The sequence below is a fragment of the Talpa europaea genome (genome assembly GCF_964194135.1).
Source record: "Talpa europaea genome assembly, chromosome: 2".
Classification (NCBI taxonomy): Eukaryota; Metazoa; Chordata; class Mammalia; order Eulipotyphla; family Talpidae; genus Talpa; species Talpa europaea.
The window spans coordinates 58,194,267-58,220,887 of record NC_140068.1 but is presented as its reverse complement, the minus strand read 5'-3'; the positions used below and the strand labels follow the sequence as shown (position 1 = coordinate 58,220,887).

At 36.2% G+C, this 26,621-nt stretch overlaps 1 protein-coding gene across 3 annotated transcripts in view; it reads right to left on the bottom strand.

The window, feature by feature from the left end:
* Positions 1 to 26,621, bottom strand: part of RNGTT (RNA guanylyltransferase and 5'-phosphatase) — a gene marked incomplete at both ends in the record, with an annotated part of 240,335 nt that overhangs the window by 59,023 nt on the left and 154,691 nt on the right. The window lies entirely within an intron of this gene.

Sequence of the window (26,621 nt, the reverse complement as noted above, 5' to 3'; positions counted from 1 at the left end):
TATGTATACACACATATACACCTATATATATTACTTTGCTTACTTTTTTTGTTTTGCCGTTTATTTACAAAACTATTATGTAGTTTTGGGAGTTGAACTTCACACCTCAACATGTGCTGCATTCTTTACTTGCCTTTCATAAACACTTCAGTACCAATATCCCCTCTATACACTGTTAGTCTAGACCCTTTCCCTGTAACCACCGTAGTTTTCAGAGTTTATGAATTACTTATATTGTGTTTGCTAGTATGTTTTCTTTGATTATTTATATTCCACAAATGAATGAAGTCATCTGGTAATTGACTTTCGTTTTCTGACTTATTTCCTTAGCATAATCACCTCAGGATCCATTCATGTTATCTTAAAAGGCACTTTTTAATGGTTGTGTAGTATTCCATTTAGTATCTCTATGATAATTTCTTTATTTAGTTGTCTGTCAGTAGCTATTTATGCTGATTCCATGTCTTGGTTGTTATGAAGAATGCTGCTATGAACATAAGGGTGCACAAACCTTTCTGTATTATTTTCATATTCTTTGGGTAAATGCTTAGCAGTGATATTGCAGGATCACATGGCACTTCCTTTTTTTTTTTTCCCAAACATGCTTGTTTATTTTTTTACAGTATAGGATTTCTCCCCTCAGGTGTGGTCTTCTAAAACATGAGTTGTAGCTTTATTTCACAGTTAACTTGATATTCCCCTATTATGTTTCTTTCAGCCTTGTAATGATACAATTAACACAAAAATAAAAAATTGTGCTAAAAGCAGTAGTGTATATTATTTGTACACATATGAATGCAATTAAATTTGCTTAGTGATTTGTTGAAAGTTTGTTTTCCCTCTACAATGAACTAAATGTTTCTGTCCACCCCAAGTTCATATGTTGAAATCTTAATCCCCAATGTGAAGGTATTTAGAAATGGGGCCCTTGGGAAGAAATTTCAATTAGATTAGGTTACAAGTGGAGGGACCCTCACAATTAGATTAATGTCCTTTTAAAAAGAAGAAGAGACTTGAGATCTTTCTTTCTGCCTGCACACACCAAGGAAGGCCATGTCAGTACATCGCCACATAGTTAGAACTATATTAGTACTGTCATCTCAGACTTCCAGCCTCTAAAACTAAGAAAAATAAAAAGGTTTTTAAGCCACCCAGTCTGTGGTATTTGATATAGCAGCCTTAAGATTCATTACAGTGCCAAAAGCAGCCAGGAAGATTGCTTTAGCAAAACTACACTTTCTAAAATGAATAAAGCTTCATTGTACATGTGTGTTTATATGCATTACATGTGGTATAAAGGTTAAGACTATTTCTTTTATCCACCTAAAATCATAAGCAGATTCTTAAAAGAAACTCTGACCAGTGGATTTATTATGATAAAGACAAGGAACAAAACAGAAACAAAAAAAAAAGAGTGATATTTGCATTAATGTACCAGATTTCAATTGTCCTTCATACCTTTTTTAAGCATAGGATAAAACTCTTTTCTTTTTTTTTTTTAAGATTTATTTATTTATTTATACAAGCACTGGGTACAGTCAGAAGCACGGGTGGGTGTGAGAATTCACCAGAGCCAGAGCAGGGAGCAGAGCAGGCAGAAGGACCGAAGTACACTGCTGGGGGGAGCAGCGGAAGGCAGGAGAGGACTGCGCGCCATGTGGGATCCTCGCCCGGCAGCTGGGGATCCAAACGGCGCCGCAGAGACTGCAGGCAGCTCCACAGCCCAGTGCTCAACCGCTGCGCCACCGCCACCGGGGAGGCCCTCTCTTTTCTTCTTAAAATAGTACCTTGCAGGGCCTCCCCGGTGGTGCAAGGGGTTAAGACACAACCTATGAGGCTATCCGCAGCCACTGCAGCAGGAGTTCGATCCCGGCCAGCCGGGGAGCTACCCACATAGTGCAGCAGACCTCTCTGACTGGCCTGCTGCTCCCCTCAGCATTGTATTTCAGTCAATCTGCCTGTTCGATTCCCCACTCTGTTTCTGGTGAACCCTCTCACCTGTCCCCCACATCTCTGGCCTGTATCCCAGCTCTTATATACATAAATAAACAAATCTTTTTAAAAAATAGTACCTTGCAACCACATTCATGTAAATAATGAACAACAATCTGTCCATAACTACTGGTAAAGAGAGCTCTGCATAGCATAAGATCTCTGAAAGGACATATTTCCATGAACAGTAAGGCCACAGAAATTTGTCCTATCCCATTATATACAAATGTAAGAACAACAAATGACATGAGTGAAGTGAAAATTTTACAGGAAAAGATATGCACTCTTTCTCTTTACATGAATTAAGAAAAAAATCATAAAGCTTTCCAGAGCTTCAAAAACGAAACCTAATAAACATATTTCAGAGTGATTTTTTAAATTAGCTTATTCTTGGTAAACTGTTTTTGGCTTAAAATTAAAAAGTTATATATAAATAATGTTCTTAAATTTTTTCTTGGGTGGAACTAGGGGTCTTTTTCAAGGATAACACATCTTCATTTAGAAATAAACCATATTACTTTTTACTTTCATCATTTCTAACATTAAATAAACAGGAAACTAGCCTTGTTCTTAAATAATCTCTAGAAATGAGTTTCAGTCTTTCAATATTCAGTGTCAGTATTTCAATATTTTATCCAAAATGATCCCTTTCAAAGCCTCAAGTTTTAATTATAGCACTGATATTTGGAAATTCCAACTTATTTTATACAGCAGTATCCTTTAACCTGATAGTAAACCTATCCTAAGTTTTCAGTAAGTCTTATACTGCACATGTGTGATATAAGGTATAGATATCTAATACACTTAATAGCAAGAATATGCACTATACGATTGTTATATATATATATATATTGCATTTTCTTTCAGTTTTTTTAATTATAAAAAATATTTCATATAACTATAAGATTTCTTAAGGAAAAGACGTTTTTGAAAGCATTGTCTTGTACTATGAACTTTTTATTATGCTGTGTATCAAAGAAGGGATATGATAATGATGAAACATTCTTGATGCATCAGACTGAAAAATCAGATATTTACAGACCATGTCTGAGACGAAAGCTCTAATTGGATAACTCCCTTTGTTCTCATTTTGAAAGATATATAAATTTAATTTGTCTACTGACATGGTCTATTGGACTGAGCAAAGATGGTTTAAAAAAAAATCTAGAATTCCAATATTGGTCTATTTTAATCTCAATTCGCTGAATGCTCTTGGATAAGTCATAAACTACATGACAAATTTAGTTTCCTCATCTGTAAAATGGAGATAACTATACTAATTCACAAAGATACTATTTATTTTAATTAACAGCTGGGTAAAATACTGAAAACTGCAAGTGTGCAGTAAAGTTAAAATTGAAATTTAACTCATTATTCAATCTGGAATTTTGAAAATGGACTTTTTAAACTATTAACTGAGTTCGCTAACACCATTTGTTAAAAGGTCACCTGACTCATCTGAACCTTAATCTTTCAAGGGTATGGAGCAGCCTCAAAATAAGTGACAACTTATAATTTAAAATAGATGCTTTGATTGGCTCATCAGCTCCAGAGATGATCTTTGGTTCTGTAATCAAAGACCACGCTCATTTAAAAATCCACAGTACAAGAAAACAATTAAAAGATAAATGATGACCCAAATGAATTTTAGCATAAAATAATCGGTTTCCAGTTAACAATGGAAATAGTTGAAGACTAAATTACAGTTCAACATAATAATTCTATCTTTCTTCCCTTAAATCATGAATTATGCTTACTAAAAAGTGTAAAACTTGATATATTTGAAAACTAACTTGGTGGAAATGAGGCAGGTGTTTATTTGTGTCTTCCTTTTCTCAATTCAGAAAGATCTTGCATGGAGATAACAGCCTTCTTGAAGAAATATTTAAGGTGCTTTTAAAGTTACAACAGCTTCCACAACAGGAAATATCATTTTAATATAATATCATATAATAGATAATATCATAATATCATAGTATCATTAAATATGCTTTACACAGAAACACCTCCAGAATAAAACAGAAAAAAAATTATTAAATTCTAAGATACCAAAATCTTTGTTATCTACATGAATTACAAAAAAGTTGTCCCTCCAAAAAAGAAAAAAAATTCTGATAACTTCATTGGTTATATCCCTATCATTGAAAAAATATTTTAGTATTTTCCTCTCCGTAATTGTACAACATTAGCTTTTACACTATAGTACAACTAAGTAAAAATGTAGGATCAGTAAAATAGCTAAAATAGCTAGCAAGATTGGCACAAATTTCTGAAAGCCCTCAGTATACCATGTGAGCAAGCTGAGACATGAAAGGACAACAGCCACAGGAAAGAGCAAAGTATGTGTGTGTCACATAAAAAAGTCTGTTTGAGGGCCTCCTCTGGTGGCACAGGCGGTTGAGTGTCACACTGTGAAGCTGTCCACAGCTTCTGCAGTGCCGGTTGGATGGCCCGCCAGCGAGGGTCCCACACGGCGCGGAGGACCTCTCGTCGCACCCGCTACTCCCCTCAGCAGTGTATGTCGTCAGTCTGCCTATTCTGTTGCCTGTTCTGTTCCCCGCTCTGTCTCTGGTGAATCCTCTCACCCTCCCGCACACCTGGCCTGTACCCTGGTTCTTGTATAAATTAAAAAAAAAAAAAAAAAAGTCTGGTTGAACTGAAAAAAAAAAATCAATAGTTCCTAATGAAATCTGAAATATTGAATACAAGGTTTATGTTTGTGTGTGAAAATAGAAAGTAACTAAATAGAAGAAGGGTTTTGCTTTTAGCACTATTACTTATATAACAAAAGCATTTTTAAAAAAATCACATCTTAGAACAGATTGAAAAGACTTTAAAATGTTAAAAATGTTTACCATTTTGCCTGTTCAAATTTCACACTCTAGAATTAGGATATATTTCCCCTATGCAACTGCTGTGTAAAAAAATTAAATAAATAAATTTAATTATGTCCTTCCTAACACATGCTCCATATAACTAAGCTAACATTGTTTGATTTTATTGTAAAACCCCAAAACATGAACTGCTATATGAAGTTCCTATTAAAATTTATTCTTTAGATATAACACATGAAATGACAGAAAATTTTTTTAAAGAGTAATCAATATGTACATTGCTGGTGAGAATGCAAATTGGTCCAACCACTGTGAAGAGCTCTTTGGAGGACCCTCAAATTACTAAAAATGGACCTTACCATATGACCCAGCAATCCCACTCCTAGGAATCGATCTAAAGGACACAAAAACATTATTTCAAAAGAAAACTTATACTCCAATGTTCATTGCACTATTTACAATAGCTGAAATATAGAAACAACTTAAATGCCCAAAAACAAATGGTTGGATCAAGAAGATGTGGTATATATTATGATGGAATACCACTCAGCAATCAAAAAAGAAGTTCCTATTAAAATTCATGCCATTTGGAGCAACACAGAGCTGGAAGGTATGTTCAGTGAAGTAAGTCAGAAAGAAAAAGAAAAAAATTGGATGGTTTCACTTATTGTAGGGAACATAGGGAAATCATAGAAGGGATCAGGGAAAAAAGATCAAACTAGGAGAAAATTTCTGCACACAACACTAATGATAAAGGACTGATCGCAAAAATCTACAAAGAGCTGATGAGACTCAACAAAAACAAAGAATATAATCCAGTCAAAAAATGGGCAGAAGAGCTAAAAAGAAACTTCTCAAAAGAGGAAATGCAAATGGCCAACAGGCATATAAAAAAATGTTTAGCATCACTTGTAATCAGGGAAATGCAAATCAAAACTACAATAAGACACCATCTGACACCAGTGAGAATAGCACATATTAAAAAAACTAGCAACAGGGCCTCCCCTGGTGGCGCAGTGGTTGAGCGCTGGGCTGCGAAGCTGCCCGCAGCCTCTACAGCACCGATTCGATCCCCGGCCACCAGCGAGGGTCCCACATAGTACGACAGACCTCTCCTATCTCGCCTGCTGCTCCCCTCAGCAGTGTATTTCATCACTCTGCCTGTTCTGTTCCCAGCTCTGGTGAATTCTCTCACCCTCCCGCGCTTCTGACTATACCCAGTGCTTGTAAAACTAAATAAATAAATATATCTTTAAAAAAAACAAAAAACTAGCAACAACAAATGTTGGCGAGGATGTGGAGAAAAAGGAACTCTCCTGCACTGTTGGTGGGAGTGCAAACTGGTCCAACCACTATGGAGAGCTGTGTGGAGATTTCTGGACCTACTAAACATAAAGCTTCCATATGATCCAGCAATTCCACTCCTAGGTATTTACCCAAAGGACACAGAAACATCAATTCCAAAGAGCACCTGCACCCCTATGTTTATAGCAGCACTGTTTACAATAGCTAAGCTTTGGAAACAACCCAAATACCCAAAAATAGATGACTGGATCAAGAAGATGTGGTACATATACACAATGGAATACTACTCAGCAATCAAAAAAGATAAACTCATGCAATTTGCATCAACATGGATGGAGCTGGAAGGAATCATGCTCAGCAAAATAAGCCAGAAAGAAAAAAGAAAAATACCAACGGTCTCTCTCATAGCAGGAATTTAGGGACCAGGAAAAAGACTAATTATAATAAAGGAAAAATCAACAAGCAACTATGAGTCACAGACACATCGGGGGTGGGTGGGGGAATTGTATGGGAACTATAACCAAGATGAAAATGCATACATTGTGCAAAAATGAAAAATGATGTAAAAAATATATAAAATTTAAAAATATTAATAAATAAAAACTATAAAACAGATTCATCAGGGGAGGGAGAGGGATCAAAACAGGAGGGGAAAGCACAAGAGTCTATGGTGATGGTTCACAGGTGTCTTGGTGGTGGCTGGGGACAACATTTGAGAGGAGAAATCAAACACTACAAAAATGAACAACAATGTAAAAATATATAAATAAAACTGAAAAAAAAAAAGAGTATCACTATGAAAGCTATAAAGTATTTCTCACGGCCAAGGGGTTGTTTCCAACCATCTTTTAATCTGATCAAGCTCAACTGTTATAAACAAAACCACTCAGTGATATATAGAACATATATTTATATGTTAATGTCATCTTAGAATAATCAATAAAATGAATGCATCAGTTACAAACTCTGCCAACATGAAGATATCACCCTAAACTTCCAGAACATCGAATTTGTCCTGAAACCCCAACATTCCTTTTTCAGAAGCAAGAAAATAAATACATTAGAAATACATTGTTGTCCTACTCAACAGGTAGGACATTAAGAACATATTATGAAAATTAGATATAAGAAACTATTAAAAGTGGTTGTGTTTGAGTAATGTGAAGGGAGAATATTACCTCTGATTTCAAATTGTTTTTCCCCACAAAACATCTATTTATTATCTTTATAAAATAATCATCAATTAGGATGTCTTAGTTTAAAGACATCTTTACTTCATCAATTAATGATAAATAGCATTTATGACATGATGACAATGCAACATAAATGAAGACAGCTACTAAATGGGAGAAGGTATTTGTACTTTACATATCTTTTAAAGAGCTAACAAGCCAAGATCTACAAAGAACTCATATAACACAACTAAAAGAAAACAAGAAACCCAAACAAAAAAATGGGCAGGAGTTAAAAAGGCACTTCTCCAAAGAAGATAAACAGATGGCCCAACAGGCACATCAAAAATGCTCATTAGGGAAATGCAATTCAAAACCATGATGAGATACCATCTCAAACCTATGAAAATGGTACATATCAGAAAGTCCAGAAACAAGTGTTGGTGAGGATTTGAAGTAAAAGGAACCCTCCTACACTATTGGTAGGAATGCTGACTGGTCCAATCCCTATGGAAAACAATATGGAAGTTTCTCAAAAAATTAAAAATCAGTCTACCACATGATCAAGCAATTTCACTCCTAGGAATCTACCCAATTAAAGCAAAAATACTAATTCAAAGAAATACATACACTCTTGTTCATTGCAGCACTAATAGCCAAGTCATGGAAGCAACCTAAGTGTCCAAAGACATGAGCAGATTAAGAAGATGTGGTATATTTGTACAATGGAATACTATTCAGTTGTTTTTTTAAAAAATGAACTTTTGCCATTTGCAACAACATGGATGGAACTGGAGGGGATCGTGCTAAACAGAAAAAGCAAAATGGGAAAGACAAGAACCATATGGTATTACTCATATGCAGAATATGAAGAAACAAAACAAAGTCCAACACCACCAAACGAAAATCAAACACTAAAAATCTGTCTGTAAAACTGAGGCTATCAGCAGGGAGGGAGGGAGGGTAAGGAAAGAGGGAGGACATGGAAACTAAAGGTGGTGAGGAGCACAAAGGACTATGGTGGAGGACTATGGATGCCTTGACTATAGATGTGTGCTAACATACACCTGAAGAGTGTGATCCTATATATCCGAATTAGATACAGGATTGTAAACCAGTGCTGCCTTAATTTAAACAAGAAAGTGAGAAATCAGAGACAATCAAGAAGAAACAACTTTAAAACCCTGATTACAAATTCATCAATTCTGTTCAAATAAATTTAAATATGCAACAGAACAAAAGTTTATCTTTTAAGAAACTGATATATTTTATATTATGTTTTAAAAATTAGCTAAAGTTTAAGCATTAGATATAATTCCATGACTACTTAACATACCAAGACAACTTTCTAAAGCATCATCATCAATAACATCAATAGTCTGTGTTTCCTTCATCTTTCCTATTTGTGATATGGAAGGAAAACTTTAATACACTAGGGAAAAGGCTTGTCAAAAGTTATTAGAGACATTAGGGGTGCACGGGATGCTCTGTGATAAAGAAAAAATAAACAAGAATTTATAAACACATACACAGATACATAAGAGTACTATAGTTAAATGGCGCAGAACTACATGGCTGAGAGGCATTACCATTAAACACCATAAGAATCCCAAGCTACAATTAGACTGCAATAGCTAACTAAAGTTTGTCAGCATTTACTTAAAATTCACGTGTCGATTTTTTTTTAACTTGTAGAGGGCTTATTGAGCAATGGCTAGTGATTAATTTTCTAGAGTTATAAAGAAAAATGAACAGTTATTCTTAATTTTCCATTTACATGCCAGGCAAATGCAAAGGCAGATTGCTTAGTCACAGTTTAAGGCATCACCTTTCATTTGAAGAAAACTATATGGATCATAGAAGCTTATCTAAGAGGAAATAATCAGGCATTATAGAGTTCTAACCCATCAATTTTGAAACACATGAAGTATGCTAAATTTCAAAAAGTTAGACTGACAGTTTTAATCTGAAATAGTAACATGAAAAGTTTACGTTAATCATTTTATGTTAAAAATGCACAAGAGGGCAGTGTAGAATCCTGATTCAAACAAAACTCTACTATTCATAGAACAGTTTGAAAATCATGACTACAATAGAAAAACGGTAAACTTTGGAGTATGAGAAATATTTCATTAAATAACTATATGATTTTAGACAGGCAACTACTTTAATTTACTATTGCTAATTGTAGACATTCCTATAATGAGGATATTTCTAATGAAGACAGCAACATCTACATCAAGGCAGACCAAAAAGGAAACGACCTTACATGATAAATTAAATGAGATGAACAAATATTTACAGAGCATTACATCCCAAAACAAATGCAATGAATTAAAAGGACAAATATAAACTGTTTAGTACAAAGCATAGAAACATATTAAATACTTTGTTAGGGCCCTTCTCCTATTTTCCTAAAGAACTAAAAATACCACATTTCAACAACATTCTAATAATTATTTATTTTATTTGCCAACATACAATAAATTTCATTATTAAATAAACTTTATTGAGTTCATCATCTCCAGAACATATGACTTAGTACAGGAAAAAAAAAAGCTTCGTGAACAAGCAGTGATTATTCTAAAGTAATTGATAAGAACAGGATCAATCTATCACTCCTCTTTATAAATACAAAGCAGAGAAGAAAACTATTATACTGGTTCTTTTTCTTAAGAGAATTTTATTCCTGTTATTAAACACGTTTTCAATGCTATGATGAGAAATTGATTCTTCATAAGGAAGAATTTTAATGTGTTGTCATTGTAACTTAAATATGGTGAATAATTTGGGAGAAAATAATTTAAAGTCCAAAGATTGTAATAATCTGTTATCAGAACACAAAAATACTTTGGAAATGGTACTCCAAGCTAATAGAAAATTTTAAAAAGCAGAAACCATTCACTTATATCAGATAAAACAGACTTACAGCCAAAAAAAAAAAAAAAAAAAACAAGAAACAAAGGCAGGCATTATATAATGATAAAGGGGTCAACACAACAAGAATAACATTTATACATACCCAAAATTGGAGCACCAAAATATATAAAGCAAGTATTAACAGATCTAAAGGGGAATACTGGTAACACAGTAATAGTGGGGGACTTTTAACATCCCACTAACATCCAGGCAGATCAAAAAGGAAACAACCTTACATGACAAATTAAATGAGATGGACAGATATTTACAGAGCATTACATCCCAAAACAAAAGAACACACATTCTTCTCAAGTGTGCATGGAACATTCTTAAGGACACAAAATGAGTCCCAATAAACTTATAGAGTGAAATCACACCAAGCATCTCTTTTGGAGCATATGATATGAAACTAGAATCAACCAAAAGAAGAAAGAGGGGGAGGGCCTCCCGGGTGGTGCAGCGGTTGAGCGCTGGGTTGCGAAGCTGCCCGCGGCCTCTGCAGCGCCGGTTCGATCCCCGGCTGCTCCCCGGCCACCGGAGGAGGGTCCCACATGGCGCGCAGACCTCTCCTGCCGCCCGCTGCTCCCCTCAGCAGTGTACTTCGGTCTTTCTGCCTGCTCTGCTCCCTGCTCTGGCTCTGGTGAATTCTCTCACCCTCCCGCGCTTCTGACTGTACCCAGTGCTTGTATGTATGTATGTATAAATCAATCAATCAATAAATAAATCTTTAAAAAAAAAAAAAAAGAAAGAAGAAAGAGGGGGAAACTACAAATATGTGGAGACTAAATATCATGTGGAAAAATAACTGGGTCAGTGAGAAAGTTAAAGGAAAAAAACATTTTAAAAACCTGGACACAAATACATAAATAGGGCATTTAAGAATGCCCTTTACCTTTAAATAAGGCAAACTTAGAGTATTTAGGAAGTTAACAAAACAGTTTTCATTTCATTTTCTTTACAAATATATGATAAATACAAGAAACAAGCTATGAAAAGTTATCAAATTATGAATATTTCCAGCTATACATAAAGCCAATGTGTATGTGTGCCTATTTAGAGATTAAAACAACTTTTCTGAAAACAGAAAAATACCATGAGAACACTGAAGTAAAATTATTGCAGGCAGGATCTACCAACGGAAGTTAAAACTAATGGGTGAGGGCCTCCCCGGTGGCGCGGCGGTTGAGCGCTGGGTTGCGAGGCTGCCCGCAGCCTCTGCAGCGCCGGTTCGATCCCCGGCTGCTCCCCGGCCACCAGAGGAGGGTCCCACATGGCGCGCAGACCTCTCCTGCCGCCCGCTGCTCCCCTCAGCAGTGTACTTCGGTCCCTTCTGCCTGCTCTGCTCCCCGCTCTGGCTCTGGTGAGTTCTCTCACCCTCCCGTGCTTCTGACTGTACCCAGTGCTTGTATAAATAAATAAAAATAAATAAATCTTAAAAAAAAAATTAAAAAAAAAAACTAATGGGTGAAAGTCTGGGGAGAAAAATTTATCTGCATATTTTGAAAGCATCACCCCCAAGAATTTATTAGAAAAAGGAAAGTAGCAACTTTATGGAGGAAAATCCTCACCGTAACCCAAGTGTTCAAGGTTAACATTACCAGAACTCTATCATCTACTCTCTGACATGGTACACTGAGAAGGGCACATCAAGTCCTCAGTATTCTCGAAAAAAAAAAGTATAACCTCAATCTATCTAATCATGAGAAAATATCAGAAAAATCCAAACCTAGGTACTTTGTCATTGTTCCCAAGAACAACCTCATGTTCAATGGTTCACTAAAAGGACTCATGGGACTCTGCAATTGTTATACTCTGAGTTATGGTTTATATCACAAAAGGATATAGAGTAAAATAAGCAAAGAGAACAGGCACATCAGGCAAAAAATAAAGAAAACCAAGCACAAGTTGAGTAAAGGGTGTATGGGAACTCTGTAACATTTTTGTAACTTGCCCATAAATCTAAAGTTATTTTGAAATAAAAATCTTTAATCCAAACATCACAGATTTGTTAAAAAAAAAACCTTTGTTATGGAAATTTTCAAGCATATTCAAAAGTATTAAAAAATATATTGAGCAATTACCATATGAACCTAGCTGTGATAAACATCAATTTATGAAGAACCTTGTTTTAGTTATCTCTATATATTCATTCACACCTCCAAATTACCTTGAAGTAAATTCCAGATATGATACCACTCTGTACTATATATATATATATATATATATATATATGTATGTGTGTGTCAATATGCATTCTTTGATACTCTTGGTTTTTTTTTTAACTTATTTTTATTTATGCACATAAGAACTGGGGTGCAGGTCAGAGGTACATGAGGTGAGAAGATTCACCAGAGACAGAGTGGAAAGCAGAACAGGAAGATCTACTGAAATATACTGCTGAGGGAGCAGTGAGCGAGACAGGAGAGGTCTGCTGTGCCATGTGGTTTAGCAGGGATGGCCAGGGATCGAACTCAGGTTGCAGTGGCTGGTGATAGCCTGATAGTGCTGAGACTTAACCCCTTGCACCACCAGGAGGCCCCAACACTCTTGTTTTTAAACATAATGACAATTCCCTTCTACCACCTACAAGTCCAATCTATATCATTAAATATTTAGTCTTTGCTCAAACTTTTCCAAATGCCTAAAATTTTTAACAGTTAGTTAGAAGTAGGGTTCAAAAAGGTCCCTATATTTCAATTAGTTAAAAAATTGAAATAATTGACAGCTCTTTTGGTGGTCACTATCTCCTTGGCCTTTGCCATTAATTTTTTAGGAAACCAAGTCAAATATTGTGTAGAGTTATCTTATGACCTAGATTTTGCCTTCTGTATCATGACAGTGCTAGCTTAACATGCTCCTTTATTCCACTGAACTTCTTAAAAACAAGAAATTAAATCTAGATGCTTAATGAGATTCAAATAAGTTTAATTATTTTGGCATAACTTCATAGGCAGACTTGCATTTTTACCAAGAAGTACACAATATCAGCTTCTACCTCTTTTATAATGTTAATGCCACCAATGATCATTAGCTAGATCTGAACTATCCATGATAGTAAACAAATACAGCTACTGAGTACTAGAAGTGGTGCTAATTCAAACTGAGATGTGCTGTACATATTAAATATACACCAAATTTCAGACTTTGTACAAAAAAAACTTAATTTCTGTATTACATTTTGAAATGGTAATATTTAAAATATTCTACTGAAATTAATTTCATCTGCTACCTTTTGGCTGTGGTAGTTAGAAAAAATTTGATTGTACAAACAACTCACATTATATATCTATAGGACAGTGCTAGTCTAAATAAATGAGGAGTTCCAAAATGATGATAGTCTATTATTCTTTATCACATGACTAAATAAACTGACAAAAATAAACTTATTTTTGCTGAGGAATGTCTTACATAGAAAAGGCAGAGGAAAAGTCTTGATTCTTTCCCTTTATTGGTTTTCAAAATAATAACTTGACTTCTTTACAGCCACTAAGAATAACTGTGGTGGTTATCAACTAATAGTGACAACTTACCAGTTTTAAAATTTTTTTAAATTTTTAAATGTAGTACTTTTTTCCTTACATTGCTGTTAATTTTGAACAGTGCATGATTTCTCCCCTCAGGTGTGGTCACCACTGTTCTCCTACCACCAAAGCACCCAGAGTCTAACATCATATTGCCCATATTCTACCTCTCCCTATTTTCGCCCCTCTCCTTCCCCCTCTCCTCCCAAATGCCTCATATCTATGGTCGTTTGTCTTTATGCAATTTATATATCAATTTATATCCTCCTTGCTCCAAATTCACCCTTCTTGCTCTGCTTCATGACACATGATCAAGATATCCTGTAACATTTCTACTTTGCCAGCTAGTACAATGTCCAGATTTGTCAAATTCAGAGCAGTGAAGGGACACTAAAAGGTCATGACCTATCAAATCCCAATAGCATTTTTCACAGAACTAGAATTTTAAATCATGAAATTTATCTGGAACAAAACACTCCAAATGGCAAAAACATTCCTGAGAAAAAGGACCAAAGTTGAGGTATTGCATTCCTCAATGTAAACTATTCTACGGAGTGATAGTGATCAATACAACTAGGTATTGAAAGGGAAAAAAAGACACACAGCTAAGTGGGAAAGAACTGAGAGCCCAGAAATAAAACCATACACATATGGACAATTGGAGTCACAGCTTACAATAGTGCAAGAAAGTCTCTACAATAAATGGTGCCTGGGTAACCAGAGAGTACCATGCAAAAGAATGGAACCAGAGTACTATCTAACACCATTAAAAAAAATTAATTCAAAATGAATTAAAGACTTGGAGATCAGTGCTGATTTGGATCAACATGGCAGCAGGGAAACAGTGCGAGTAAGTCCTCCCATAAAAAAAAAAGTTAATAGGGAGGAAAAGCAGCAGGTCCCTGTGAAAACCAGGACAGGGAAGATAAACGGGCAACTTGGCAAACTGCCCAAAGAGGAAAGTTGCCATAAAAGAGGACAAAAAGAGAGGAAAGCTCAGAACCCTGCTACCCTCCCCCACCCACAAAGCCAGTACACTCCAACCAACAGAAATTAAAAACAACAACGAGAACAAACTACAGATCAAGCAGGACTGTGAGTGAAGGAACTATTACAGGCACCTCACCCTGCAAAGGGGAACTATGGAGAACCTTGCAGGAATCGCCACAGAGGTGAGCGAATGGCTCCAGGCCCCATTAGAGGAAGATAAGGACTCTGAGGAGAGACCTACAAATACCCCAAGACCAGCCTTAGGTAAGCTTGTGCAGAAAAGCGCACTCATGCTGGAAAAGCATATGCAGATTGCAGCTGCCCAGGTCCCCTGTGCCCGCGACCTAGGTTTGTGGGGAGACACGTGGGAACCGTCACTGAGGTGAATGATCCTCACTGAGTAATCAAAACCAGGTGCTCAGGCACGGAAGCGGGGTGCAAAAGGCACCATTTCTGTGGGCACTGAACTGGGCTACTCCCACGTCCTGGATCTGAGGGCTTCAGAACTGAGACCCGGGCACAAAATTCGGGGCATGGGATCCTCACTGAGCGCGGCACAGGGCAGACACAGCACCCCACTCCGTTGAGCCATTCCACACCACCCCCACTCAGTTCCCCCAGAGACCCAAGGGGGAAAAGCACAGCTCTGGAAGGATACTAGGAAAGATCTCCAGTGCCACCTAGTGATCAGAACAAAATCACCAACTTCCTAATAGTTGGAAGCCAGGCTTTCCAAAAACACCCTCAAGTTCTGAGAGAGGGTGGGCCACCCAAACAGGGTTAAGAAGGGAAACAAGGCGTGAAGCAAGACCCCATTCTGGAACTGACAGCTAGGCACAGAATTCGGGGCATGGAACACATCACAACAGTGCTGACTGCACAGGGTGAGAGCCATCATTTTGAATCTGAGACCCTGAGATTGAGAACTAGAGCACAGAATTCAGGGGACCGGATCCACACAGCCACGGGCACAGCACCCAGTGTAAGCAATAGCCCCTGTGTCAAGATGCTCCCCTCCCCTACTCCATTTCTCAGAGAACTACATGAGAAAAACACAGGTCAGCAAGTACAGGACTCTAGCACCACCTAGTGACCAGAGCAAAATCACCAACAAACTGATTCCCTGCTGGAACCAAGTAAATATGAAGGGAACTGTAAGAGGCAGTGCCCAGCAACACAGCCACAGCATCAATACCCTGGTGGAGTTTTGGCCTAAAAGTGCTGGTCTCAGTATGGTAAAGAGTTTTCAACACCCCTGTAGGAGCAATCCAAAGAGATGCCTGCCAACTCCAGTGGCACAACGTCCCAATGCATTGCACAAATTAGAAAGCAAACAGCTGGAAGAAGAAAAAATACAAATAACCAAGCAAGTCTGCAGGAGAAGGACACACCACAAAAAGAAAGTCAGTCACCAGAGCTCAACAAAGACATGGAAGAACTTCTATGTCTATCAGATAGAGAATTAATCATCATCATCATTAAAAAGTAAAAAGACAAATAATCAATGAACAGAAGAATGAAAAGGAGACCTTAAGAAAGGAAATAAAAGAAAAGGAGGAAACTAAAAGATTGCTGGAGGAGACAAAGAGCTCTTGGAAAAGCATCAAAAACAGGACCAAGGAAATGGAAAAATGGATCAGTACTCTTGAAGATACAGAAATAGAAAGAACCAAAAGAGAAAGATAGAGAGAAGTGCAAAGGAAGAAGAATGAGAATACCCTTAGACAATTATCAGACTCCATGAAGAGAGGAAATATAAGAGTTATAGGCATTCCAGAAGGTGAGGAGAGAGACAAAAGATCTAAGAAATTATTCAAGGAGATAACTGAAAAAAATTCTCAAGTATGAAAAAGGAGACGAATATAGACATACAAAAAGTGAGAACACCCAATTACCACAATGAAAAGAAAACTACAGCAAGACACATAATAGTAAAGCTTGCAAGAGTCCAAGACAAGAAAAGTAATAAAACTGGCAAGGGGGAAGAAACAGATAACTTTTGAGAGAAAATCAATCAGGCTAACCTCAGACTTCTCTGAAGAAACACTACAGGCAAGAAGAGAATGGAGTAACTAACATATGCAACAAACTTCAAAACAGCAAATGCCAACCAAAAATACTTTGCCCTGCAAAACTATCCTTCCTCTATGAAGAAAAAATATGGACCTTCTCAGACAAACAAAAACTCCAGAAATTCATTACAACTAAACCCCCACTCCAAAAAATTCTACAAGAAGTCCTAAAGCCAAAACCAACAGAGGAATGATCAAGAAGAATAAAGCGAGGAATAAAATCACAAAAAAGACAAACAAAATGGCAAATACAGATGCCAATATATCAATATTAACTGAAAATGTAAATGGATTAAACTCATCAATAAAAAGACAAAGAGTAGCACACTGGATTAAAAAACAAAATGCAGCCTTCTGCTGTCTCCAGGAAACACATTTAACTACAAAAGATAAACACAGACTGAAAGTAAAAGGTTGGAAAACAATTCTACAAGCAAATGGACCAAAAAAAGAAGGCAGGAACAGCTATACTTATGTCAGATGAAATAGACTTCAAATTAAAAAATGTAAAAAGAGACATAGATGGACACTACATTATTATCAAGGGACAACACATCAGGAAGACATAACACTCATCAACACATACTCACCAAATGAAGGAGAACCAAAATATATTAGACAGTTATTATCAGCTCTGAAAACGGACATTAAAGAAAATACATATATGGTGGGAGACTTCAATACTCCACTCTCACCAATGGACAGATCAACAAGACAAAAAATAAAGACACTAGAGCCCTAAATAAGGACATAGAACTCATGTACTTAACAGACATCTATAGGACACTGTACCCAAAAAAATCCAAGCACACATTTTTCTCAAGCTCACATGGATCATTCTCCAGAAATGATCACATATTGGGCCACAAGACAAACATCAACAGATACATGAAGATCAAAATCATTCCAACTATCTTCTTTGATCATAAAGGCATCAAACTAGAAATAAATCATGAAAAGAAAACAAGGAACCCTCCCACTTCATGGAGATTGAAATCCACACTACTAGAAGACCAATGGATTAATGAGATCAAAGAAGAAATTAAAAAATACTTTGAGTTGAATGACAAGGAGGACACCACTTTCCAGAATGTATGGGATGCAGCAAAAGCAGTAATAAGAGGAAAATATATAGCAACACAGGCTCCCATCAACAAACAAGAAAGAATTTAAAGAAACAATCTAATCTCACATCTCAAAGAGCTAGAAAAGAACAAAAAAAACCCTATAGCCAGTAGAAGAAAGGAAATAATAAAAATCAAAGCAGAAATAAATGAAGAAGAAATTAAAAAAAAATCCAAAAGATAAATGAAATCAAAAGTTGTTTATTGAAAAAACAAACAAAATAGACAAACCTCTAGCCAGGCTCACAAAGAAAAAATGGGAGAAAAATAGGATTATAAATGAAAGAGGAGAAATCACAACAGACTCAGCAGAAATCAAAAGACTAATCAGAGAGTACAATGAACACTTATATGCAAACAAATTCAACAACCCAGAAGAGATGGACAAATTCCTAGAATGATATAATCATCCAAAGCTGGACATAGAAGAAATAGAACACCTAAACAGACCAATTACAAGCAGCGAAATTGAGGCAATAATCAAAGCACTCCCCAAAAACAAAAGCCCAGGTCCAGATGGCTTCACAAATGAATTCTACCCAACGTTCAGCCGTGAATTAGTGCCTATCCTACACAAACTTTTTCAAGAAATTGAGAAAGAAGGAATACTACCAAATACATTCTACAAAGCCAACATCACTCTAATACCAAAACCAAACAAAGACAGCACAAAAAAAGAAAATTATAGGCCAATCTCCCTAATGAACACTGATGCAAAAATCCTCAACAAAAACCTTGCCAACAGAATCCAACAATGCATCAAAGGGATAATACATCACGATCGAGTGGGATTCATACCAGGGACACAAGGATGGTTCAACATACGAAAATTGATCAGTGTAACCCAACCCATCAACAAAAAGAAAAATAAAAACCATATGATCATATCAATAGATGCTGAGAAAGCATTCAACAAAGTCCAACATCCATTTATGATGAAAGCCCTTGAAATTCTCAGGATAGAAGGAACATACCTTAACATGATAAAAGCCACATACAACAAACTCACCACCAATATTATTCTCAATGGTGAAAAGCTGAAGGCCTTTCCTTTAAGATCAGGAATAAGACAAGGACGTCCTCTCTCACCACTGCTCTTCAATACAATACTGGAAGTCCTAGCCGGGGCAATAAGACAAAAGAAAGACATACAAGGAATCCAGATAGGAAAGAAGAAGTAAAACTATCACTATTTGCAGACAATATGATAATACACATAGAGAACCCTAAAAAACTCCACAGAAGAACTACTCAAAATAATCAACCAGTTCAGTAAAGTAGCAGGATACAAAACAAACACAAAAAAATCAGTAGCCTTCCTATACACAATCAATCTAAAGAAGAAGAAATCAAGAAAACCATTCCTTTTATAATTGAAACAAAAAAATCAAATACTTGGGAATAAGCCTAACAAAAGTGGTGTAAGACCTATACAAAGAAAATTATAAAATACTGTTAAAGGAAATAGAAGAGGGCCTCCCCTAGTGGCGCAGCAGTTGAGGGCTGGGCTGTGAAGCTGCCCGCAGCCTCTGTAGCGCCGGTTCGATTGCCAGCGAGGGTCCCACATGGTGCGCAGACCTCTCCTGCCGCACCCGCTGCTCCCCTCAGCAGTGTATTTTGTCAGTCTGCCTGTTCTGTTCCCCACTCTGGCTCTGGTGAATTCTCTCACCCTCCTACGCTTCTGACTATACCCAGTGCTTGCATAAATAAATAAATAAATAAATCGTTAAAAAAAAAAGGAACAAAAGAAAGAAAGAAATAGAAGACACAAAGAAATGGAAAGACATCCTCTGCTTGTGGACTGGAAGAATTAACATTATTAAAATGTCCATCCTATCAAAAGCAATATACAGATTCAACACTATTCCAATAAAAATCTCAATGACATTCTTCAAAGAAATAGAACAAATACTGTTGAAATTCATATGGAACCACAAAAAAAAAAAAAAAAAAAAAAAAACATGAATAGCCAAAGCCCTACTGATGAAAATAAAGGAAAAAGGAGGTATCACACCTCCAAACTTCAAGCTATATTACAAAGCCATAATAATTAAAATAGTTTGGTATTGGAACAAAAACAGACACACAGACCAATGGAACCAAATAGAGAGCCCAGAAATAAAACCACACTTATGTGGACAACTGATCTTGACAAAGGAGCAAAGAACATGCAATGGAACATGGACAGTTTGTTCAATAAATGGTCCTGGGAAAACAGGACCACCACATGTGAAAAAAATGAAACTAGACCACTACCTCTCACCATGCACAAAAATCAACTCAAGATGGATAAAAGACCTGCACATAAGACCTGAAATCATAAAATATATTGAAGAAAATATGAGTAAAACACTATACAGAATGCATCTCAGTAACATCTTTAAAGACTCATCACCTAAAGCAAAGAAAGTCAAGGAAAAGAAAAACACCTAGGATTATATTAAACTGAAAAGCTTCTGCACAGCAAAAAAGACATTAACCAAAACAGAGACACACCCCACTGATTGGGAAAAAAATCTTTGCACTCCAGTCAATGGATAAGGCACTGATCACAAAGATATACAAAGAACTCACATGACTCAACAAAAACAAAATAAACAATCCAGTCAAGAAATAGGCAGAAGAACTTAAAAGACACTTCTCCAAAGAGGAAATGCAAATGGCCAACAGGCATATGAAAAAATGTTCAACATCCCTTATCATCAGGGAAATGCAAATTAAAACCACATTGAGATACCACCTACACCAGTAAGAATGGCACATATGAAAAAAAAAACAAGCAACAACAAATGTTGGCAAGGATGTGGTGAAAAAGGAACTCTCCTACACTGCTGGTAGAAGTGCAAACTGGTCCAACCCCTATGGAAAGCTGTCTGTTCCTCAGTCTACTAAAAATGGAGATACCATCGACCCAGCAATTCCACTACTAGGGATCTACCCAAAGGACACAAAAACACTGATTCAAAAGAACACCTGTACACCTATGTTTATTGCAGTACTATTTACAATAGGTAAAATCTGGAAACAACCCAAATGCCCAAAAATAGATGACTGGATCAAGAAGATGTGGCATAAATACACAATGGAATATTATTCAGCAATCAAAAAAGATAAATTCATGCTATTCGCCGCAAGATGGAACAAGAAGGAATTATGCTCAGTGAAATAAGCCAGAACGAAAAAGAAAAATACCGGATGGTTTCACTTATAGCAGGAATATATGGGAACCAAAAATAAGACTCAGTGTAAAAAAAAAATAACAGTACAAAACAGAACAAAGCAAAAATGGGCAATTATAAATCAGACACATACTGCAGAGGAGGAAGCGGGAGAGGGATCAGAGGGAGAGAGGGAGGAGCACACGGGACTGAGGTGGTGATGCACGGGTGCAGTGGTAAAGGAAATTCTATGGGGACTACACCTGAGAGGGTGCGAGGAAGCAAATATTGTTTAAAAATGAACAATGATGTAAAAAAATATATAAAAAATATATTAAAAAAGACTTGGATTTAAGTCTTGATACCATAAAATACATAGAAGAAAACATAAATAATGTGTCCCTTGACATTAGCCTTAGAGATGTGTTTGGGGACATGACTCCAGTGGCAAGGGAAACAAAGCCAAAAATGAATAAATGGGACTACATCAAACTAAAATGCTTTGGCACAGCAGAGACTTGTAGCACACTATAGATCTGAGGCATAAAAGGAAGGAGAGGAGTCAAAACAGGGGACAGAAGAGCACTGGGACTATGGTGACAGTTAACAGATGATGTGATGGTGGGAGGTTTACAGGGACTATATCTGAGGGGAGAAATCAAATACTGCACAATAATGAACAACAATGCAAGAAAACAAAAAAAAAGCTAAATTGAAAAAGAGAGACCTGCAGCAAAACAAAAATAGCCCACTGAATGGAAGATATTTGTATGTTGTACGTATAACATCAGGTTAATATTCAAAATATACAACAAACTCATAAAACTCAGCACTAAAACAAAACAACCTATGGTGAATAAAATATCTGGTTGTCTACTGGAATATTTGATACCAGCAATTGGTAATGTAGTTAGTACTTATATACATATAACTTATTAAAAAAAAGATAAAAGATATTTGAGTATTCCTATTTCTTTGAAGTTTACATCACATGAAAATTCTATCTCCCAGAGCCAAATATTAGGCAGATTATACTACTAATGAGATATAATATGCAATACTGACTTTTTTTAATTTAATTTCATAAGCTCTCTGCATTTCTGGAAGAATCCAACTCGTTTCACCAACACAAAACTAGTGGGTAAACAATATATTTACAGCAACTAAAAAATGCCATTATTTATAGGGTATATTTTCAACAGTTTAGCACTCCAGGAGAGAGTCTGTGTCTAATTTTTGTGACTGATACTAGCACATACCCATGTATAATTAAGCACACACTAATTTTTTTTAATAATGTTCCTCATGACAGAATTAACAAAATTGCAAAATATAATAACATGTACAGAAGACAAGTTTATGAACTTTATTACACACACTCAAAAAAAATCTTCTTTCATCCCTAAAGGTTTTGGCAATAAAATTGGAAATGGCTCATTAATTTCCACTACTGAGGCAGAAAACTCCTTAATCAAGTAACATTCATCAAGAAAACTAGCATATCCTTACAAACTCTTGGTCAGAGAGTCACAGCAACTTTAAGGTAAATATCAAATTGCACATAGCTTTTTAAGTGGCATGCCACCTGACATACAACCTGTTTATTTCTTCATTTTGTCTCCTTCCACTGAATGTTAAGATGTGTAATGGCAGGGACTTTCCCCTTAATATTCACAGATATATTTTCCTGCTCTTAAAATAGCATCTGAGGGGCCTCCCTAGTGGCACAAGTGGTTAAGCACCGCACTATGAAGCAATCCACAGCCTCTGCAGCACGAGTTCGATCCCCGGGTGGCCAGGGAGCTACCCACATGGCGCAGCAGACCTCTCCTGTCTCTCCCACTGCTCCCCTCAGTGGTGTATTTCAGTCCGTCTGCCTGTTCTGTTCCCCACTCTGTCTCTGGTGAATCCTCTCACCCCCTGCATCTCTGGCCCGTACCCCAGTTCATGTATGCATAAATAAATAAATCTTAAAAAAAAAAAAGCATCTGATATGTGGTAATTACTTACCAAAAAAAAAACCTTGTTTTTAATGACTCAAAGTATACAACTTTTCATGTGGTGGTGACAGATAAACTGGAGAAATCTTTCATTCTGTCTTCTTGAACAGATGTCATCAATACAACCTTTAAACCTTAAAAATACTATGTTTTATGTTTCATCAAATCTAAGAGCCTACTCATTTTAAGAGCCACAATTATTTTATGTGCCACTAAGAAATAAAAAGCAGCCATATGACAGAGGTAGTGTGTGCTGTGGTTGACTACCACATCTCCTCTTTAGAAATGAGGTGTCATCCTAGGTAACAGGAGTCCTAGATGTCTACAATTCACAAATGATTCACTCTGGTAATTGCAGACAACTGAATGGAGTCTCTTCAACCAAGGTTATGACTCTTCCCTATGATTACTGGCATCTAATGGTGTGGAATTATGAAAGGCCAGTCCTGTATTTTACATTAGGAAAAACTGTGAGGGATACTTTCAGTTCCAAAGTTCTCATGTATCAGGTGAGCCTTCTGTTGCAAATAACCATGATTCCTCCTCAAACCAGCCCTGCTCCATCAGACCTCTCCCCAGATGCAAGTTTCTGTCTCAGGATGTATTACTTAGGGAATCAGCTTAAGGCAGAAACTGCTGACTAAAAGACCATCCTGATTTCAGACATTTAAAATGTGAAAACCAAAAATGTATGCTTAAGAACTGTTAAAACATTGTAAATGGAACCAGAGGGTCATAGAGATGTTTTGAATTATAAAAACGCACCACCATTTACCACCATCACTGCCTTATTTTGAGAAAAAGTTGAGTTTCTCCTGTGGATCAATGCAGAGTATGGACATGAGACTAGGAAGCAGAAGTTCAGAAAGAAAGATCACCATGATAAAGTGATCTGTTCGGAGTTTTGCTTGTATCTTGGACTCTGGGCTTTCACAAAGCATAGAATTAACTGGGGGGTGGGGGTGGGGGTTGGAGAATGACAAGTCAAATCAATTTCATCGAAAACTCAGGACTTTCCTTGCTAACAACTAAATTCATAAAAATACTTTAAATCTGACTTAAAAACTCAAATAACACAGTAAATAAAGCTAAGCCCTAGGATGAGTACTAAGGGAAATCTTGTGTTAATAATGACTGAGAAAACAAATGAACTTATTCAATCACACTCAAGTTTGATTCTCCTTATAAAATAATAATATTAATACTTCCTTTTTTAACAAGTAAAAGAGAGTTCATGTTGGTACAGAAGAGATGCTAATGTAGGAAATCTTACTGTTTGAAAGCTAATTCATGCTACTCAAGTAAAATTTTCCATATTGAATAGGTTAAATAAAACGAGATCAAGTAATACACAAAATTTATTGAATGCCACCAGTGCTAAAAATCTATGACACCTCTACTTTTAGAATGACAAACTGACTTCTCTAGTTAACTGAAACAAGTCATTGTTAATAGGGCTAAAATCTATACCTATGCTGGACTAGACGGTGAGATTCATAAAAGGTTGGTTTTTAGAACTTCTGATGAGCAGAAATACAAAATGTATCAAAACAGTCTAATATGTAAATGAGTACAGGAAAAAGACTTTAAAAAATCAAATGATACACTGTCTGAAAAAATTCCGAAGAGCAACTTATAAAGTAAAAATTAGCCAGTGAAATTTTGGCAGGTAAACAAAATTACAGGAAAATTGTCAGAACATTACTAATGCTATTGTTTCAAAAATACTTTCAGAATGTCTTGGAAGCATAAGGACTCCAAATCTAAATTACCATCAAAATAACACCAAAAATCATAACGTTATGGTAAAGAGAAAAACCCCTTCATCAATAACATTTGCATTTTTACATAAATCCAAAATGTTTAAAAAATCTAATTTCATCATATAATTATGACAAAATAAGTCTAAAATTAAAGTAACCTCCTAAGTGTGGTACCTTTTGTTCTCAAATGTCAATTATTCAATACCAATTTATAAAACAAGAATGAATTGGCCACATAATTTGTGAGAGACATATTCACTTATCACTGAATGTGTAACTAATTAAATATTGCCAACTTGCAGAATGGTTAGGCCCTAAGGGGAAGTAAAAGAATAAAAGTATTATTTCAAGGAACATAAGGCAGTCTAAAAGGAAAGAACATTCAGTCCATTTATGCTATTCATGGTAGTTATGCTCTATAAAGTGACTGAGATCACAAAATTAGTAAATATTGAATCAATGTTCCTTGGGAGATATAGTAGTAGGTAACTGCAAATTACTGCTCATAACATTTTTATCAATCAATACATAACCTTGTTTTCTTTGTGTTTCTGTTTAAAACACATTATTTCATGAACATTGAACTCATAGCCAACAACACTACAATTCCAGCCTGACTTATATCACACAAAAGGCACATTACAGGTCCTCTCTGGTGGCGCAAGGGTTTAAGCACCACACTATGAAGCAATCCGCAGCCTCTGCAGCACAATTTTCATCCTCGGCCTGCCAGGGAGCAACCCACATGGCACAGCAGACCTCTGCTGTCTCACCCGCTGCTCCCCTTGGCAGTGTATTTCAGTCAGTCTGCCTGTTCTGTTCCCCACTCTGTCTTTGGTGAGTCCTCTCACCCCCTGCACCTCTGGCCTGTACCCCAGCTCTTGCATGCATAAATAAATAAATCTTTTTTTAAAAAAGGCACATTAGTCTTCTTGCACTTAGGAACACTAGACAGTGTTCTTTAGCACTAAACTTAAGAGGCAATTTAAACAACAAAAGCTAACATGGTACTATACAGGGAAGGGAATTCTGGGGAAATATAATTTTAGTTCAGCTAAACTGACAAAAGAAAAAGCACACTTTCAAATTATAATGTAATTCAAGTTATATCTAAAATCATAGGGTTATGCTGACAAAGAGCAGAAGCAGCAAGGGAGTTGCTGAATAGGATACAAAGCTTCTTTGTCTTACTCCTGAGAGTGTAAAGACACAGAATTTCACTCAGCATTCATATATTTAGGGAATTATATTCAGAATCTGACCATTTCTCAGCATCACCAAAGATGCCACTCCCACAATGTAAGTTTCATTAGACAGGAAACTGATTTCTTGTGACTATATCACAAGTTCCTAAAACATAAACTATTAAATACATGGTGTTCAATAATTATGTGTTTAATAATTGAATTAACTAGAGTTCCAGAAAGAGAGAAAAGGAATTGGGCAAAAGTAATATTGAACAAATAATGACAGAAATGTTTGAAATTGATAAATATATACCTGTATATATATATATATATATATATATATAAAACATTTTCCAAAAGGACAATAAAAAAATCCATACCTAGACTCATCATAGGGAATCTATGTAGCAATACACTAAAGACAAAGATTGAACCTTAAAAGCAAACGGAAAGAAAGGTTATCTTCAAAGGAGACAATTATAATGACAGCTGATTTCTCAATTGTAACAATGAAAGTCAAAAGACACTGGAATAAAACTAACTTTTTACTTATGGAAAGTATAATGAAGAAAAGTGAAATAAAA